The following is a 14,089-nucleotide window of genomic DNA, read 5'->3' as shown; positions in this document are numbered from 1 at the left end:
GCGGTATCATAAAGGGCTAGCGAGATACCACTATTGTCATATTATATCATGGTTGTTTTGATAAAGTGTTGTCATTTGAGATGTCTTATTATTGCTCGCTAGTTGATTATGCCATTGATATGAGTTAATATGATTTTTAAGAGTTATTGTCGACATGGTTAGTTATAATCTTTTCTGAAAACCTCGATGGTACTTATGCTTACTTATGTAAACAAGAGCAAAAGAGTTCGTAAAAGTTTTTCTTTTCCACTTTCAGTTTATCAACTGAATTGCTTGAGGACAAGCAAAGGTTTAAGCTTCGGGGAGTTGATACATCTCTGTCGTATCCACTTTTCCTAACGCTTTTCCTCTTGTTTTGGACTCTAATTTGCATGATTTGAATCAAATTAACCCAAACCAACGCTGTTTTCACCAGAACTACCATGGTGTTGTTTTTGTGCAGAAATAAAAGTTCTCGGATTGGAACGAAACTTTGCGAGGAATTTTTATACAATAAAAGAGAATTACTAGAGCCAAGAACCACCGGAGGGGGGGGCACCTGGGTGGGCACAACCCACCATGGCACACCGCCCCTCCTAGCATGCCCGGGTGGATTGTCCCCACCTGGTGGCCCCACAGACCTCAAGCCTGACACTACAAAATCACATTTTGGGAGAAAAAAATCAAGGAGAAGGAATTATCGCGTTTCACAAGACAGAGCCGTCGCCACCTCTTGTTCTTCATCGGGAGGCCAGATCTGGAGCCTGTTTGGGGCTCCAGAGAGGGGATCTTTGATCTTCGTCATCACCAACCCTTCTCCATCGCCAATTCCATGATGCTCCCCACCGGGAGTGAATAATTCCTTCGTAGGTTCACTGGTCGGTGAGGAGATGGATGAGATTCATCATGTAATCGAGTTAGTTTTGTTAGGGCTTGATCCCTAGTATCCATTATGTTCCGGGATTGATGTTGTTATGACTTTGCCATGCTTAATGCTTGTCACTTTGGGCCCGAGTGCCATGATTTCAGATCTGAACCATTTATGTTATCACCATTATATCTATATTATAGATCCAATCTTTCAAGTTATAGTCACCTATTACGTGTTATGATCCGTAAACCCCGGAGTGACAGAAGTCGGGATACTTTCCGGTGATGACCGTAATTTGAGGAGTTCATGTATTCACTATGTGTTAATGCTTTGTTCCAGTTCTCTATTAAAAGGAGGCCTTCATGTCCCTTAGTTTCCAATAGGACCCCACTGCCACGGGAGGGTAGGACAAAAGATGTCATGCAAGTTCTTTCCATAAGCACGTATGACTATTTATGGAACAAATGCCTATATTATATTTATGAACTGGAGCTAGTGCCATATTGCCCTAGGTTATGACTGTTATATGATGAATATCATCCAACGAATTCACCGATCCAATTCCTACGAATATCTCTCATATTGTTTCTGCTAAGTTACCACTGCTATTGTTACTGTTACACTTGCTACAAAATCACTGCTATCACTGTTATGGTCACTATTGCTGTTGCTACTACTATCAAAACTACCATACTACTTTGCTACTGATCACTTTCTGCAGATAATTAATCTCTAGGTGTGGTTGAATTGACAACTCAGCTGCTAATACTTGCAAATATTCTTTGGCTCCCCTTCTGTGAATCAATAAATTTGGGTTGAATACTCAACCCTTGAAAACTGTTGCGACCCCCTATATTTGCGGGTTATCACCGCGTCGAACCCCTGGACGAGGGTAATCCACGCATACACGATGCCCGTGCCGCGGGCCCCGTCCCGGCTGGCCTCCTTGGCGCCCACTCCGGCGCCCACCAGGTGATGTACGCCGCGCCGGCTCCGGGCTCGCAGCCCAGCGGTTACCCGCCGCTGCCGCCCCCGTCCGCCGGTGGGTACCCCGGCGCCGCACCCGCCTACCCAACCGCGCCGCTCCCGGCAGCGGCACTTGCCCTCCCGCCGGCGCCATGGGACCTGGCTCTCCTCGCAGCGCTCCACTCCACTCCGATCCGACACCCAACACCTATACAGGGGCAGCGACTTGTATATCGACACCGGGGCAACTGCCCATATCACTTCCCACCTCGGTAACCCCACTTCCGCATATCGAGTTCATACCGCCTGTCGTATAACTGTCGGGGATGGATTCTCCCTTCCCATTACTCATGTCGGTCATGGTTCTTTTCCGTCTTCATCTATGCCTTTACATTTGTCTAACGTCCTAGTTTCACCTGATTTAATCAAAAATCTTGTCTCCGTTCCTTGTTTTACAGGTGAGAATCCTGTCACTGTTGAGTTTGACGAAATCAGTTTTTCTGAAAAGGACGCCCTTACCCGGATGGTACTCCATAGATGTGACAGCCCGAACAAGCTCTACCCAGTCCACTCCACCGCCACCACCACCACCACTCCGGTCGCCCTCTCCGTCACCGTGGACCTTTGGCATGCTCGACTGGGACATCCGGTCTCTGCCACCCTTTGTCATATTCTTCAAACCTTTTCATTCACGTGTAATAAAACCGATGATCATACTTGTCATGCTTGCCGCTTGGGCAAGCACGTTGGCCTTCCGTTTAGTGCATCCTCATCAGTGGCGCCATATCCATTTGAGTTGATTCATAGTGACTTGTGGACATCTCATGTTGCTAGTAACACGGGCTATCTCTATTATCTTGTTATTCTTGATGATTTTTTGCATTATGTGTGGACCTTCCCGTTGCGGAGAAAATCCGATGCACTCTCCGTTCTTACAACTTTTTACTCCTATGTTTCTACGTAGTTTGGGCGTCCCATTCATGCGTTCCAAACCGACAATGAGAAGGAGTTCGACAACATCGGGGTTCGCACCCTCTTTGCCACACATGGCACGATTCTTCATCTCACATGCCCGTACACCTCGCAACAAAATGGTCACACCAAACGGATCCTTTGCACTCTAAACGATTGCATGCACACCCTTCCCTTCCATGCTAATGTCCCGCCCCGGTTTTGGTTGGACGCCCTAGCCACCGCCTCTTTACTTCTCAACATTCGTCCGTGTCGTGCTCATGCGAATTTTGCACCACATCATCTTCTCTTCATTACCGCACCCTCCTATGATAATCTCTGTGTTTTTTGGTGTCTATGTTATCCTAGCATCGCCTCCACAACCCCCACAAACTCGGTCCTTGCTCCGTGGCATGCATCTTTCTCGGATACTCACCAAACACTAAAGGCTAGCGATGCTATGATCCAGCTTCCCACCGAGTTTTCACCTCACGACACGTTTACTTTGATGAGAGGGTTTTTTCGTTTCACCATGTACCGCTGTCGGACGACTTGCCATCATCACCCGCGCCCGCCGGAGCCCCTCATGGTGGTCTCTCCCGTGCGCTCCGGCCTCCTCCCGGCTTTGAGGTACCCGCCTCCCGCGCGGCTCCTGGGCCCCTCCGGGCTTCGAGGCACCTGCGCCCATGGGTCGGGTCTCGTCAGGGGCCTCCTTGTCCAGCCTAGTGGCCCCTAAGGGGTCCTTGGCGTTTGGCTCGACACCTCCGCCTGCCGCGCCCGGGTCTTCGGCCGGACCGGCCGACTCGTCGCCCGCATTGTTTTCGACGGCCACGGCACCTTTGGCGCCCCCTACTCCCATCGAGTCTGCAGCCCTGTCAGTTAGCGCGGCGCACACAACTGACCCTAGCTCCTCGACGGCCTCGAAAGTGATCCCGACGGGCTCTTCTTCGTCCTCACCCTTGGTAGATCCACCGTCGCCGGCCCCGCCGGCACGCATGGTCACCTGTGCTCGCGCTGGCGTCCAGTGCCCCAACACGCGCTACTCTGCGGACGAGTATCTTCTCGCTGCCTCGACTTCTGCGTTGTCCCCTCTCCCGTCGTCAGCTCGAGCCGCGCTTCGTGATCTGCATAGGCTCACTACGATGCAAGAGGAGTTTGACACGCTCTTGCGTAACCGCACTTGGCAGGTTGTCCCGCGGCCACCTCATGCCACTTTCATCATTGGCAAGTGGGTCTTTCGTCATAAGACTCATCCCGACGGGTATCTTGAGTGATATAGGGCTCATTGGGTGGTGCACGGTTTCCGCCAGCGTGCCAGAATCGACTTCACCGACACTTTTGCTCCGGTTGTGAAACCGGGCACGATCTGAGCAGTCCTTCAGCTTGCGGTGTCTCGTGCATGGCCGGTGCATCAGATGGATGTATCGAATGCATTTCTGCACGGCCATCTTGCCGAGCAGGTCTTCTGTCAGCAGCCCACTGGTTTCGTCGATGCAGCTCATCCCGATCATGTGTGCTTGCTCTCCCGCTCCTTGTACGGGTTGAAGCAGGCACCTCGTGCCTGGTACCAGCGCATTGCTGCCTTCCTACAACAGCTTGGTTTCGAGCTACTCGCTCTGACGCCTCGCTATTCGTATACCACCAGGGCCAAGCGACTGCATACCTGCTCCTTTACGTCGACGACATCATCCTGACAGCGACCGAGCTTCTTTGTCAGCTTACTATCCGCCCCAGCGCCGAGTTCGCCATTAAGGACCTTGGCCCGTTGCACTACTTCCTCGGGATTGAGGTGGTGGTGTTGGGGAACGTAGCAGAAATTCAAAATTTCCTACGCATCACCAAGATCAATCTATGGAGTAATCTAGCAACGAAGGGAAGGAGAGTGCATCTACATACACTTGTAGATCGCTAAGCGGAAGCGTTCAAGTGAACGGGGTTGATGGAGTCGTACTCGTTGTGATCCAAATCACCGATGATCCTAGTGCCGAACGGACGGCACCTCCGTGTTCAACACACGTACAGCCCGGTGACGTCTCCTACGCCTTGATCCAGCAAGGAGGGAAGGAGAGGTTGGGGAAGACTCCATCCAGCAGCAGCACGACGGTGTGGTGGTGGTGGAGGAGCGTGGTACTCCAGCAGGGCTTCGCCAAGCACCAGAAGAGACGAGGAGGGAGAGGGGTAGGGCTGCGCCAAGAAGGAGATTGAATCGTGTCTATGGCAGCCCAAAACCTCAAGTATATATAGGGGGAGGGGAGGGGCTGCGACCCCACCTAGGTTTCCACCCCTAGGGGTGGCGGCCAGCCCTAGATCCCATCTAGGGGGGGCGGCCAAGGGGGGAGAGAGGGGGGCGCACCACTAGGTGGGCCTTAGGCCCATCTGAGCCTAGGGTTTGCCCCCTTCCACTCTCCCTTGCGCCTTGGGCCTTGGTGGGGGGCGCACCAGCCCACCTGGGGCTAGTACCCTCCCACACTTAGCCCATGCAGCCCTCCGGGGCTGGTGGCTCCACTTGGTGGACCACCGGGACCCTCCCGGTGGTCTCGGTACATTACCGATAAACCCGAAACTTTTCCGGTGACCAAAACAGGACTTCCCATATATAAATATTTACCTCCGGACCATTCCGGAACTCCTCGTGACGTCCGGGATCTCATCCGGGACTTCGAAGAATATTCGGTAACCACGTATATCTATTCCCTATAACCCTAGCGTCATCGAACCTTAAGTGTGTAGACCCTACGGGTTCGGGAAACATGCAGACATGACCGAGACACCTCTCTGGTCAATAACCAACAGCGGGATCTGGATACCCATGTTGGCTCCCACATGCTCCACGATGATCTCATCGGATGAACCACGATGTCAAGGACTTAATCAATCCCGTATACAATTCCCTTTGTCTAGCGGTACGATACTTGCCCGAGATTCGATCGTCGGTATCTCGATACCTTGTTCAATCTCGTTACTGACAAGTCTCTTTACTCGTTACGTAACACATCATCCCATGATCAACTCCTTGATCACATTGTGCACATTATGATGATGTCCTACCGAGTGGGCCCAGAGATACCTCTCCGTTTACATGGAGTGACAAATCCCAGTCTCGATTCGTGCCAACCCAACAGACACTTTCGGAGATACCTGTAGTGTACCTTTATAGCCACCCAGTTACGTTGTGATGTTTGGCACACCCAAAGCACTCCTACGGTATCCGGGAGTTGCACAATCTCATGGTCTAAGGAAATGATACTTGACATTAGAAAAGCTTTAGCATACGAACTATATGATCTTGTGCTAGGCTTAGGATTGGGTCTTGTCCATCACATCATTCTCCTAATGATGTGATCCCGTTATCAACGACATCCAATGTCCATGGTCAGGAAACTGTAACCATCTATTGATCAACGAGCTAGTCAACTAGAGGCTTACTACGGACATGGTGTTGTCTATGTATCCACACATGTATCTGAGTTTCCTATCAATACAATTCTAGCATGGATAATAAAGGATTATCATGAACAAGGAAATATAATAATAACTAATTTATTATTGCCTCTAGGGCATATTTGCAACAGTCTCCCACTTGCACTAGAGTCAATAATCTAGTTCACATCGATATGTGATTAACACTCAAGGTCACATCCCCATGTGACTAACACCCAAAGAGTTCTGGGTTTGATCATGTTATGCTTGTGAGAGAGGTTTCAGTCAACGGGTCTGCAACATTCAGATCCGTATGTACTTCGCAAATTTCTATGTCATCTTGTAGATGCAACTACTACGCTACATTTGGAGCCATTTCAAATAATTATTCTACTTGGAGCTATTCTAAATTGTTGCTACATTATACGTATCCGGTATCTCTACTCAGAGCTATCCGGATAGGTGTTAAGCTTGCATCGACGTAACTCTTTACGTCGAACTCTTTATCACCTCCATAACCGAGAAACATTTCCTTATTCCTCTAAGGCTAATTTTGACCGCTATCTGGTGATCCACTCCTAGATCACCTTTGTACCCTCTTGCCAGACATGTGGCAAGGCACACATCAGGTGCGGTACTCAGCATGGCAGACCGTATAGAGCCTATGACAAAAGCATAGGGGACGACCTTCGTCCTTCCTCTTTCTTCTGTCGTGGTCGAGCTTTAAGTCTTAACTTCATACCTTACAACTCAGGCAGGAACTCCTTCTTTGACTGATCCATCTTGGACACCTTCAAGATCATGTCAAGGTATGTGCTCATTTGAGTACCATTAAGCGTTTTGATCCATCCTTATAGATCTTGATGCTCAATGTTCAAGTAGCTTAATCCAGGCTTTCCATTGAAAAACACTTTCCAAATAACCCTATATGCTTTCCAGAAATTCTACGTCATTTCTGATCAACAATATGTCAACAACATATATTCATCAGAAATTCTATAGTGCTCCCACTCACTTCTTTGGAAATACAAGTTTCTCATAAACTTTGTATACACCCAAAATCTTTGATCATCTTATCAAAGCATGCATTCCAACTCCGAGATGCTTACTCCAGTCCTTAGAAGGATTGCTGGGGCTTTGCATACTTATTAGCATCTTTCAGGATTGACAAAACCTTCCGGTTGTATCACATACAACCTTTCCTCAATAAAATCATCGAGGAAACAATGTTTTGACATCCTATCTGCAAGATTTCATAAATAATGCAGTAATCGCTAATATAATTCCAACAGACTCTTAGCATCGCTACGAGTGACAAAGTCTCATCGTAGTCAACTCCTTGAACTTGTCGGAAAACATCTTAACGACAAGTCGAGCTTTCTTAATGGTGATACTTACCATCATTGTCTGTCTTCCTTTTAAAATCCATATGTACCTAACAGCCTTACGACCATCAAGTAGTTCTTCCAAAGTCTACACTTTGTTTTCATATATGGATCCTCTCTCGGATTATATGGCCTCGAGCCATTTTGGAATCCAGGCCCACCATCGCTTCTCCATAGCTCGTAGGTTCATTGTTGTCTAGCAACACGACTTCCAAGACAGGATTACGTACCACTCTGAAGTGGTACGCATCCTTGTCATCCCATGAGGTTTGGTAGTGACTTGATCTGAAGTTTCATGATCACTATCATAAGCTTCCACTTCAATTGGTGTAGGTGCCACAGGAACAACTCCCTGTGCCCTGCCACACACTAGTTCAAGAGACAGTTCAATAACCTCATCAATTCTCCACCATCCTCCCACTCAATTCTTTCGAGAGAAACTTTTCCTCAAGAAAAGACCTGATTCCAGAAACAATCCCTTATTGCTTTTGGATCTGAGACAGGAGGTATACCCAACTATTTTTGGGTGTCCTATGAAGATGCATTTATCCGCTTTGGGTTCGAGTTTATCAACCTGAAACTTTTCACATAAGCGTCACAGCCCCAAACTTTTAAGAAACGACAACTCAGGTTTCTCCAAACCATAGTTCAAACGGTTTCGTCTCAACGGAATTACATGGTGCCCTATCAAAGTGAGTGCGGTTGTCTCTAATGCCTAACCCATGAACGATAGTGGTAATTCAATAAGAGACATCATGGTACGCACCATATCCAATAGGGTGCAACTATGATGTTCGGACACACCATCACACTATGGTGTTCCAGGCGGTATTAGTTGTGAAACAATTTCCACAGTGTCTTAATTGTGTGCCAAACTCGTAACTCAGATATTCATTTCTATGATCATATCATAGACATTTTATCCTCTTGTCACGAAGATCTTTCAACTTCACCCTGAAATTACTTGAACCTTTCAATAATTCAGACTCGTGATTCATCAAGTAAATATACTCAACATCTACTCAAATCATCTGTGAAGTAAGAACATAACGATATCCACTACACGCCTCAGCACTCATTGGACTGCACACATCAAAATGTGTTACTTCCAACAAGTTTCTTTCTAGTTCCATTTTACTGAAAACGAGGCTTTCAGTCATCTTGCCCATGTGGTATGATTTGCATGTCTCAAGTGATTCAAAATCAAGTGAGTCCAAACGGTCCATTTGCATGGAGTTTCTTCATGCATATACACCAATAGACATGGTTCGCATGTCTCAAACTTTTCAAAACGAGTGAGCCCAAAGATCCATCAACATGGAGCTTCTTCATGCGTTTTATACCGATATGACTTACGTGGCAGTGCCACAAGTAGGTGGTACTATCATTACTATCTTATATCTTTTGGCATGAACATGTGTATCACTACAATCGAGATTCAATAAACCATTCATTTTAGGTGCAAGACCATTGAAGGTATTATTCAAATAAACAGAGTAACCATTATTCTCCTTAAATGAATAACCGTATTGTGACAGACATAATCCAATCAAGTCTATGCTCAACGCAAACACCAATCTCGATGGTAGAGGGAGCGTGCGATGCTTGATCACATCAAGCTTGGTAAAAACTTCCAACACATATCGCCAGCTCACCTTTAGCTAGTCTCCGTTTACTCTGCAGCTTTTTATTTCGAGTTTACTAACATTTAGCAACCGAACCGGTATCCAATACCCTCGTGCTACTAGGAGTACTAGTAAAGTACACATTGTAATGCATATCCAATATACTTCTGTCGACCTTGCCAGCCTTCTCATCTACCAAGTATCTAGGGTGGTTCTGCTTCAGTGACTGTTCCCCTTATTACAGAAGCACTTAGCCTCGGGCTTGGGTTCAACTTTGGGTTTCTTCACTAGAACAGCAACTGATTTGTTGTTCCATGAAGTATCCCTTTCTTGCCCTTGCCCTTCTTGAAACTAGTGGTTTTACTAACCATCAATGATTGATGCTCCCTTTTTATTTCTACTTTCACGGTGTCAAACATCGCGAATATCTCAAGGGTCATCATATATGTCCCTGATATAATATAGTTCATCATGAAGCTCTAGCAGCTTGGTGGTAATGACTTCGGAGAAACATCACTATCTCATCTGGAAGATCAACTCCCACTCGATTCAAATGATTGTTGTACTCAGACAATCTGAGCACAAGCTCAACAATTGAGCTTTTTCTCCCTTAGTTTGCAGGCTAAGAAAATCGTCGGAGGTCTTATACCTCTTGACGTGGGCACAAGCCTGAAATCCCAATTTCAGCCCTCGAAACATCTCATATGTTCTGCGATGTTTCAAAAAATGTCTTTGGTGCCTCAATTCTAAACCATTTAGCATTACGCACTGAACTATCATGTAGTCATCAAAACATGTATGTCAGATGTTCGCAACATCCACAAACGACGTTCGAGTTTCAGCACACTGAGCGGTGCATTAAGGACATAAGCCTTCTATGAAGCAATGAGGACAATCCTCAGTTTACGGACCTAGTCCGCATAATTGCTACTATCATCTTTCAACTAAATTTTCTCTAGGAACATATCTAAACAGTAGAACTGAAGCACGAGCTACGACATAATTTGCGAAGACCTTTTGACTATGTTCAGGATAATTAAGTTCATCTTATGAACTCCCACTCAGATAGACATCCCTCTAGTCATCTAAGTGATTACATGATCCGAGTCAACTAAGCCGTGTCCGATCATCACGTGAGACGGACTAGTCATCATCGGTGAACATCTTCATGTTGATCGTATCTACCATACGACTCATGCTCGACCTTTCGGTCTCTTGTGTTCCGAGGCCATGTCTGTACATGCTAGGCTCGTCAAGTTAACCTAAGTGTTTCTCATGTGTTCCGAGGCCATGTCTGTACATGCTAGGCTCGTCAACACCCGTTGTATTCGAACGTAAGAATCTATCGCACCCGATCATCATGTGGTGCTTCGAAATGACAAACTTTCGCAACGGTGCACAGTTAGGGAGAACACTTCTCTTGAAATTTTCGTGAGGGATCATCTTATTTAAGCCACCGCCGTTCTAAGAAAATAAGATGTATAAACATGATAAACATCACATGCAATCAAATAGTGACATGATATGGCCAATATCATATTGCTCCTTTTGATCTCCATCTTCGGGGCTCCATGATCATCATCATCACCGGCATGACACCATGATCTCCATCATCATGATCTCCATCATTGTGTCTCCATGAAGTTGTCTCGCCAACTTATTACTTCTACTACTATGGCTACCGGTTAGCAATAAATTAAAGTAATTACATGGCGTTGTTCAATGACACGCAGGTCATACAATAAATAAAGACAACTCCTATGGCTCCTGCCGGTTGTCATACTCATCGACATGCAAGTCGTGATTCCTATTACAAGAACATGATCAATCTCATACATCACATATCATTCATCACATTCTTCTTGGCCATATCACATCACATAGCATACCCTGCAAAAACAAGTTAGACGTCCTCTAATTGTTGTTTGCATGTTTTACGTGGCTGCTATGGGTTTCTAGCAAGAACGTTTCTTACCTACGCAAAAACCACAACGTGATATGCCAATTGCTATTTACCCTTCATAAGGACCCTTTTCATCGAATCCGATCCGACTAAAATGGGAGAGACAGACACCCGCCAGCCACCTTATGCAACTATTGGATGTCAGTCGGTGGAACCGGTCTCACGTAAGTGTACGTGTAAGGTTGGTCCGGGCCGCTTCATCCCACGATGCCGCCGAATCAAGATAAGACTAGTAACGGCAAGATAATTGACAATATTGACGCCCACAACTACTTTGTGTTCTACTCGTGCATAGTAACTACACATAGACCTAGCTCTGATACCACTGTTGGGGAACGTAGCAGAAATTTAAAATTTTCTACGCATCACCAAGATCAATCTATGGAGTAATCTAGCAACGAAGGGAAGGAGAGTGCATCTACATACCCTTGTAGATCTCTAAGCGGAAGCGTTCAAGTGAACGGGGTTGATGGAGTCGTACTCATTGTGATCCAAATCACCGATGATCCTAGTGCCGAACGGACAACACCTCCGTGTTCAACACACGTACAGCCCGGTGACGTCTCCTACGCCTTGATCCAGCAAGGGGAGAAGGAGAGGTTGGGGAAGACTCCATACACCAGCAGCATGATGGCGTGGTGGTGGTGGAGGAGCGTGGTACTCCAACAGGGCTTCGCCAAGCACCACAAGAGACGAGGAGGGAGAGGGGTAGGGCTGCGCCAAGAAGGAGATTGAATCGTGTCTATGGCAGCCCAAAACCTCAAGTATATATAGGGGGAGGGGAGGGGCTGCGCCCCCACCTAGGTTTCCACCCCTAGGGGTGGCGGCCAACCCTAGATCCCATCTAAGGGGGCGGCCAAGGGGGGAGAGAGGGGGCGCACCACTAGGTGGGCCTTAGGCCCATCTGAGCCTACGGTTTGCCCCCTTCCACTCTCCCTTGCGCCTTGGGCCTTGGTGGGGGGGGCGCACCAGCCCACCTGGGGCTGGTCCCCTCCCACACTTAGCCCATGCAGCCCTCCGGGGCTGGTGGCCCCACTTGGTGGACAACCGGGACCCTCCCGGTGGTCCCGGTACATTACCGATAAACCCGAAACTTTTCCGGTGACCAAAACAGGACTTCCCATATATAAATCTTTACCTTCGGACCATTCCGGAACTCCTCGTGACGTCCGGGATCTCATCCGGGACTCCGAACAACATTCGGTAACCACGTATATCTATTCCCTATAACCCTAGCGTCATCGAACCTTAAGTGTGTAGACCCTACGGGTTCGGGAAACATGCAGACATGACCAAGACACCTCTCCGGTCAATAACCAACAGCGGGATCTGGATACCCATGTGGGCTCCCACATGCTCCACGATGATCTCATCGGATGAACCACGATGTCAAGGACTTAATCAATCCCGTATACAATTCCCTTTGTCTAGCGGTACGATACTTGCCCGAGATTCGATCGTCGGTATCTCGATACCTTGTTCAATCTCCTTATCGGCAAGTCTCTTTACTCGTTCCGTAACACATCATCCCATGATCAACTCCTTGATCATATTCTGCACATTATGATGATGTCCTACCGAGTGGGCCCAGAGATACCTCTCCGTTTACACGGAGTGACAAATCCCAGTCTCGGTTCGTGCCAACCCAACAGACACTTTCGAAGATACCTGTAGTGTACCTTTATAGCCACCCAGTTACGTTGTGATGCTTGTCACACCCAAAGCACTCCTACGGTATCTGGGAGTTGCACAATCTCATGGTCTAAGGAAATGATACTTGACATTAGAAAAGCTTTAGCATACGAACTACATGATCTTGTGCTAGGCTTAGGATTGGGTCTTGTCCATCACATCATTCTCCTAATGATGTGATCCCGTTATCAACGACATTCAATGTCCATGGTCAGGAAACCGTAACCATCTATTGATCAACGAGCTAGTCAACTAGATGCTTACTAGGGACATGGTGTTGTCTATGTAACCACACATGTATCTGAGTTTCCTATCAATACAATTCTAGCATGGATAATAAACGATTATCATGAACAAGGAAATATAATAATAACTAATTTATTATTGCCTCTAGGGCATATTTCCAACAGGTGGGACGTGCGGACGACTTCTTTCTTCATCAATAGCAGTACGCACAGGACCTGCTTGAGCGGGCAGGCATGCTTAACTGCAAACCTGTCCCCACACTTATCGACACGAAGGCCAAGGTTTCTGCTCTTGACAGCTCGCCAGCGCCAGATGCTGCGTTTTACCGCTCCATTGTGGTAGCTCTCTAGTACTTGACGCTTACTCGGCCGGATCTGTAGTACGCCGTTTAGCAGGTGTGCCTCCACATGCACGCTCCTTGCAAAGCTCGCTGGAACCTAGTGAAGCAGATCCTTCAGTATATTCGTGGCACTACGACTTTGGGTCTTATGTTGACAGCCTCGCCCTCGACTGACCTCGTTGCCTACAGTGATGCTGACTGGGCTGGTTGTCCGGACACACGATGCTTCACCTCTGGCTACTATGTCTACCTCGGACCCTCACTCATGTCGTGGTCGTCCAAACGACAACCCACGGTATCCCACTCCAGTGCCGAGGCTGAGTATCGTGCTGTGGCCAATGCTGTCGCCGAGTGCTCGTGGATTCGGCAGCTACTCTAGGAGTTGCTCCTTGACGTGTCGACGGCCACCATTGTCTACTGTGACAATGTCTCTGCGGTCTACCTCTCCGCCAACTCAGTTCATCATCGTCGCACGAAGCACATTGAGATTGACATCTACTTCGTGCGTGAGCAGGTGGCTCTTGGACGCATCCGCCTACTTCACGTTCCCACCGCTCAGCAGTTCGCCGATGTCATGACTAAGGAGTTACCGACGCCTACATTTGAAGAGTTTCGGTCCAGTCTATGCATCATAGGTGACGATCGACTGCG

Source organism: Triticum dicoccoides, chromosome 3A (assembly GCF_002162155.2).
Source record: "Triticum dicoccoides isolate Atlit2015 ecotype Zavitan chromosome 3A, WEW_v2.0, whole genome shotgun sequence".
Classification (NCBI taxonomy): domain Eukaryota; kingdom Viridiplantae; phylum Streptophyta; class Magnoliopsida; order Poales; family Poaceae; genus Triticum; species Triticum dicoccoides.
Note: the sequence above shows the minus strand (reverse complement) of the source record.